General features: G+C 58.6%; 3 non-coding genes across 3 annotated transcripts in view; all 3 read right to left on the minus strand.

The window, feature by feature from the left end:
- Window positions 1-234, minus strand: part of LOC142794259 (large subunit ribosomal RNA) — a 3958-nt gene extending 3724 nt beyond the window's left edge. The window contains exon 1 of the ribosomal RNA XR_012892199.1: window positions 1-234. This exon is cut by the window's left edge and continues 3724 nt beyond it. This is a non-coding gene — a ribosomal RNA (large subunit ribosomal RNA).
- A 1154-nt stretch (window positions 235-1388) lies between these two features.
- Window positions 1389-1541, minus strand: LOC142794265 (5.8S ribosomal RNA). The gene has a single exon (XR_012892204.1). It is a non-coding gene; the product is annotated as a 5.8S ribosomal RNA (ribosomal RNA).
- A 1719-nt stretch (window positions 1542-3260) lies between these two features.
- Window positions 3261-5071, minus strand: LOC142794255 (small subunit ribosomal RNA). Its single transcript, XR_012892195.1, has one exon. It is a non-coding gene; the product is annotated as a small subunit ribosomal RNA (ribosomal RNA).
- Window positions 5072-5544: the final 473 nt, after the last annotated feature.

A 5544-nucleotide genomic window follows, 5' to 3' on the forward strand; every position in this document is an offset into this window, starting at 1 on the left:
GCCTGGCACCCACTCTGGGACAAGCCCCTGTCAGGGGGACTTGCACCGTCGCAAACACCCGAGAACGTCGCCTCCCATACACCACATTTCCCGACCGCCTGCAAGGACGGGGGATTCGGTGCTGGGCTCGGTCCCGTTTCGCTCGCAGCTACTCGGGGAATCCCTGTTGGTTTCTTTTCCTCCGCTTAGTGATATGCTTAAATTCAGCGGGTTGTCTCGCCTGATCTGAGGTCGACAGCGGATACATTCGCTTCCATCAACTTCCTGCACGACCGCGTGCGCTCGCCCTACCAAGTGCGCCCGCAACCCTGTACAGGGCCACTTCTTCACAAGGCTGGCAATCGGCTTCCCCGCTGCACGCGTGCGGCGCACAACCGGTGTGACGTGGAAGTGACGGGACACGTTCGTAAACCCATCGCGAACCGAGTACGACGCCCTACCAAGTGCGCCCGCAACCCTGTACAGGGTCACATCTTCACAAGGCTGGCAAGCGGCATTCCGCTGCGCGCGTGCGTCGTCCGAGCAGTTGCGTGATAAACGACCGTGTCGAAAGCCCAAACACCGCCGAGGCCAGTCGCCGCCGCCGCAAGGGCAGCCACGCAGCCTGGCGAGAGGCATCGTCTCGTGTAGCGTCGCCCCCGCCCCAACTGGAGTGGCCCAGTTTTTTGAACGGGACGGGAACTGCGAAGCACTTAGACCGACGGCGGACTACGACGAGAACGCCTTAAGCTTCGCCAACGTTTCGCCAACTCGTGCGGGAGACTTTTTCCGCTTCGCGGCAAGTCGTCGCGCCGTGCTCTCCGCATCAACCGCGTACGCAGCGAACCGCAAACGTCGGGCGCAGCCTCCTCACCTCCCTGCGCTTTGCGCGCGAACGTTCCCTGTTCGCGCGGCAAAGCCTGGAGGAGGCACGGCCCCGCAGCGTGTTCGAGCGCCCGGTCTACGGGACACCCTGCTTACTTCGAGGGCAACAAGCGCAACGCAAGGCTGCGATCTCGCGCACTTTGCGCACGGCTGGAGAAGCTTTGCTGGCCGGCTTTCGCTCCTCGTGTTTACCGTGCGTTAAAGTTGCGCGTCCGTGGCTCTCGCAGCTCTTGCGCGCCCGGTCGCAGAGAGGAGTACGCAACCTCGACCGCACTTTCCCTGCAGGCTTCCTTCCGACTCGAAGTCCTGCGGCGGTCTCAACGAGGTGCCACATCCTCAATGCAGTCGGTCGCCCCCGTTTCGGTTGGGCTCTGGCACGACGGTCGCCACCGTCTCGCCCTTGAGTGGCCGCTGTTGGCGCTCGCTGTGAGGTGTTCAGCGTGCTGTCCGTGTTGCCGACGCGGTCAAAACGAGTCGACGGCTCACGTTCCCTTGTGCGCCGAAGGCTCTCTTGATATGTGATCCGACCCTCAGACAGACGAAGCCAAGGGAAGACCCAAGGCCGCAATGTGCGTTCAAAGAATCAGTGCTCAGTGTGTCCTGCAATTCACACCAAGTCTCGCAGCTGGCTGCGTTCTTCATCGACCCGAGAACCGAGTGATCCACCGCTTAGAGTCGTGAAAAAGTGTTTGTTCAATTCCGTACAGTCAAAACCAAACGTTTCTGGCACTCGGCCAAACAGTGGCCAAGAAGGGCGCTTTTCAGCGCACGCTTGGACTCCAAAACTCTGCCGCGCCTTTTTCGGCTGCCGCAAATCGAGCAAACGGTGTGTTTCGGACGGCGTTTCGCTTCCGCTACTTGCGAGTGCTTTCGTGGTCCACCCCTCTATAAATACTCGGGAGGCGTCGAAGCCGGTTCTCCAAGCCGGACCCGTAGGTATCGTTGTGTGCTCGCTCTCATTGGCCCGCCTAACCAGAAAATGCCTGCGGTACACCCATTTGGATAAGAGTGCACGCAGATGCGGGCCTCGACGGCTACACATTTCCTCGGGCGGCCGCCTCCCGGCCTCCGTGGAGCGCGGGATGCACGGTCCCATCGACAAGCCTCTCCCGTTTTTACCGTGGCGTCGCGGTTCACCACGGCGGGCGGGTCGGTCTCCTCCGCATAAAAAGGGGGACCCCCGCTTTTTGTTCCACGAAATCGCACAAGCTTTTTTCGCATCCACGGTTTGCCACCGCACACCAAAATGCCGATCCGGCTGCCTACTTTAGCCAACAGGTGGAGCCAGGCGCGCCGTACTTGCGCGGCACTTCCCACGTCCACCGAAGTCGGTGCCAAGGACCACTTTCGGCGCCGGAGCCGCGTACGAGCCTACTCGAGGCGGAAGAACGAAGCCAGCAAGGGCCTGGCCGCAAGTGCGTTCAATTGTCGGGACGTCCAAGTCCCTCGTTCTTCCGTGCTTCCTCTTTCGGCAAGTCGTTGCGGCACCTTCCCAAAGCGCGCAGACCCGCTAATCGCGACGAGCGCGACGTGGCCGTGCCGCCTTTCCCTCGGCAGCAAGCAAAACGCCTGGCAACGTCGACGCTCCCCTAACCGCGATCTCGCACCGTGTTTCGTGTGGCGAATTCAAAAGCCGGCCGGCGCTGCTGCAACCATTACGGTCGGTACGCATACGCCGCGGAGGGCGGGACGGTCATCGGAGCGTGCGGTTCCTCCATCGAGTACTGCGCACCTCGGCCGTCGCATCGCCGTGCCATGACCGGCCGCGCGTCAACGCGAACCGGTGCCAGCGAGATCCCTCGCCTGCAAGAACCGACCGGCAGCCTCCGTCACCCGAGGACGCGGAGGCGCTTGCCGCGGACGGCGGGACGGTATGCACTGGTGCACAGGGGACCCGTCACATCGCCAGTTCCTTGACCGACCGCCGACGCTTGTGCCGTTCCTCTCGTACTTGGCAGTCGCCGCGCGATTGTCGGGTCTCGTTCTTGCACGCTCGAACGGCCGGGAGGGCACTCGGCTGGCGTTTCGGGAACGCGCAGCCTCGCCTTCTACCGACGTAACCACGACTCGCCGTTCGCGCTCCGCCGCTCCTGTTTACAGTACTAGGCGGTCCCGCAGCGGTCGGGTCGCGCATTTCGAGCGCTTCGAGCCACGGTGCAGTGGCGGGTCGAAAGCCGACCTATGAGTGCGTTGCGCCGTTTGTACCCGCGTCCGCCACCTGGCCGACCGTCCAAGGTCGCGGTGTTGGCGTCCGCTGGGCGCAACAATTTGTCACGGGGTGCCGCTCCACATTCAGGCAGCCCCGTGGGGAAAAGCCGACCCCGCGTCCAAACGGGGTCAGCGGCAGAAAGTGTCGGGCGCAGACGCAGCTGAGGCGCTCACCCTTCACAATCCGTTAATGATCCTTCCGCAGGTTCACCTACGGAAACCTTGTTACGACTTTTACTTCCTCTAAATGATCAAGTTTGGTCATCTTTCCAACAGACCGGCGCAACCGAAAGGCCGCGCCGGACATCGGTCCGAAGACCTCACTAAATCATTCAATCGGTAGTAGCGACGGGCGGTGTGTACAAAGGGCAGGGACGTAATCAACGCGAGCTTATGACTCGCGCTTACTGGGAATTCCTCGTTCAAGGGGAACAATTGCAAGCCCCTATCCCAATCACGAAAGAAGTTCCACGGGTTACCCAGTCTTTTCAGACAGGGATAAAGACACGCTGCTTCCTTCAGTGTAGCGCGCGTGCGGCCCCGGACATCTAAGGGCATCACAGACCTGTTATTGCTCTGTTTCGTGCGGCTAGGAGCCGCTTGTCCCTCTAAGAAGGTTGTAAGGTGCTGGGAACCCCGCACCTATTTAATAGGCTAGAGTCTCGTTCGTTATCGGAATTAACCAGACAAATCGCTCCACCAAGAACGGCCATGCACCACCATCCACCGAATCAAGAAAGAGCTCTCAATCTGTCAATCCTCCCAGTGTCCGGGCCGGGTAAGTTTTCCCGTGTTGAGTCAAATTAAGCCGCAGGCTCCACTCCTGGTGGTGCCCTTCCGTCAATTCCTTTAAGTTTCAGCTTTGCAACCATACTTCCCCCGGAACCCAAATACTTTGGTTTCCCGGAAGCTGCCCGCCGAGTCATTTGAGTAACTCAGGCGGATCGCTGGTTGGCATCGTTTATGGTCAGAACTAGGGCGGTATCTGATCGCCTTCGAACCTCTGACTTTCGTTCTTGATCAATGAAAACATTCTTGGCAAATGCTTTCGCAGTAGTTCGTCTTGCGACGGTCCAAGAATTTCACCTCTAGCGCCGCAATACGAATGCCCCCGTCCGTCCCTCTTAATCATTACCTCGTATTCCAAAAACCAACAGAACAGAAACGAGGTCTTGTTCTATTATTCCATGCAAGTTTATTCAGGCGACTCGCCTGCGTTGAGCACTCTAATTTTTTCAAAGTAAAAGCACCGGCCATCTCGAGGCACACAATGAAGTGCACCAAGAAAGAACCGGCATGATGTTCAGTCCGAGCCGTCGCATCGGGTAGATGCACTACTCGTCTGGAACTGAGATCCAACTACGAGCTTTTTAACCGCAGCAGCTTTAGTATACGCTATTGGAGCTGGAATTACCGCGGCTGCTGGCACCAGACTTGCCCTCCAATTGATCCTCGTTAAAGGATTTAGAGTGTACTCATTTCAATTACGGGGCCTCAAAAGAGTCCCGTATTGTTATTTTTCGTCACTACCTCCCCGTGCCGGGAGTGGGTAATTTGCGCGCCTGCTGCCTTCCTTGGATGTGGTAGCCGTTTCTCAGGCTCCCTCTCCGGAATCGAACCCTGATTCTCCGTTACCCGTAACAACCATGGTAAGCAAGTAACCTACCATCGAAAGTTGATAAGGCAGACACTTGAAAGAAACGTCGCCGGCTCGTGGCCATGCGATCAGCACAAAGTTATCCAGAGTCACCACACAATACGGGCCGAAACCCGATCGATCTTGGTCTAATAAAAGCACCCGTTACCCAAAGGGCTCCAGGCTCACTGCATGTATTAGCTCTAGAATTGCCACAGTTATCCAAGTAGGAAGAAACGATCTAAGGAACCATAACTGATTTAATGAGCCATTCGCGGTTTCGCCTTATTTCGGCATGTACTTAGACATGCATGGCTTAATCTTTGAGACAAGCATATGATTACTGGCAGGATCAACCAGGTAATCGTTCGACTGCGCGTCCGTCCTCGCCCTCGGCGGGCCGGACGCAGTCTGTGTGCGGCGGAGGCCACCTTCAGGCGCCCCAACACGCTTATTTTGCACTCCGAGATGACGGCGTTCGAGCTCGCTACGGCACAACCTTCCCGAAAGACGAGTGGGAGCCGTGCGGCAAGAAGCACGTTCATGCTCGCTCTTTTTCGTTGCATCGACTCGGTCGCGCCGTGCGGGTTGCCCAAGCCCGCTGCACTGTCGGTGGACCGGCCGGAACTAGCAACGGAGCCGAGACTGCAAAGCCGCCAGACGACGGGTCACGCCCGCGTCTTCGGCGCTTTCGCATCTGAATCGCCCGAGGACGACACGGAACACACCTCGATATCGTGGTAAAACGGCACCGTCCGACAACCAGCCCCTAACGCATCAAGCGGATGAGGCTGCAGACGACTGCCGTGGATTCCCCTGGAGCAGACCCGAGGACA

This window comes from Rhipicephalus microplus, unplaced genomic scaffold, assembly GCF_043290135.1.
Source record: "Rhipicephalus microplus isolate Deutch F79 unplaced genomic scaffold, USDA_Rmic scaffold_391, whole genome shotgun sequence".
Taxonomy (NCBI): Eukaryota; Metazoa; Arthropoda; class Arachnida; order Ixodida; family Ixodidae; genus Rhipicephalus; species Rhipicephalus microplus.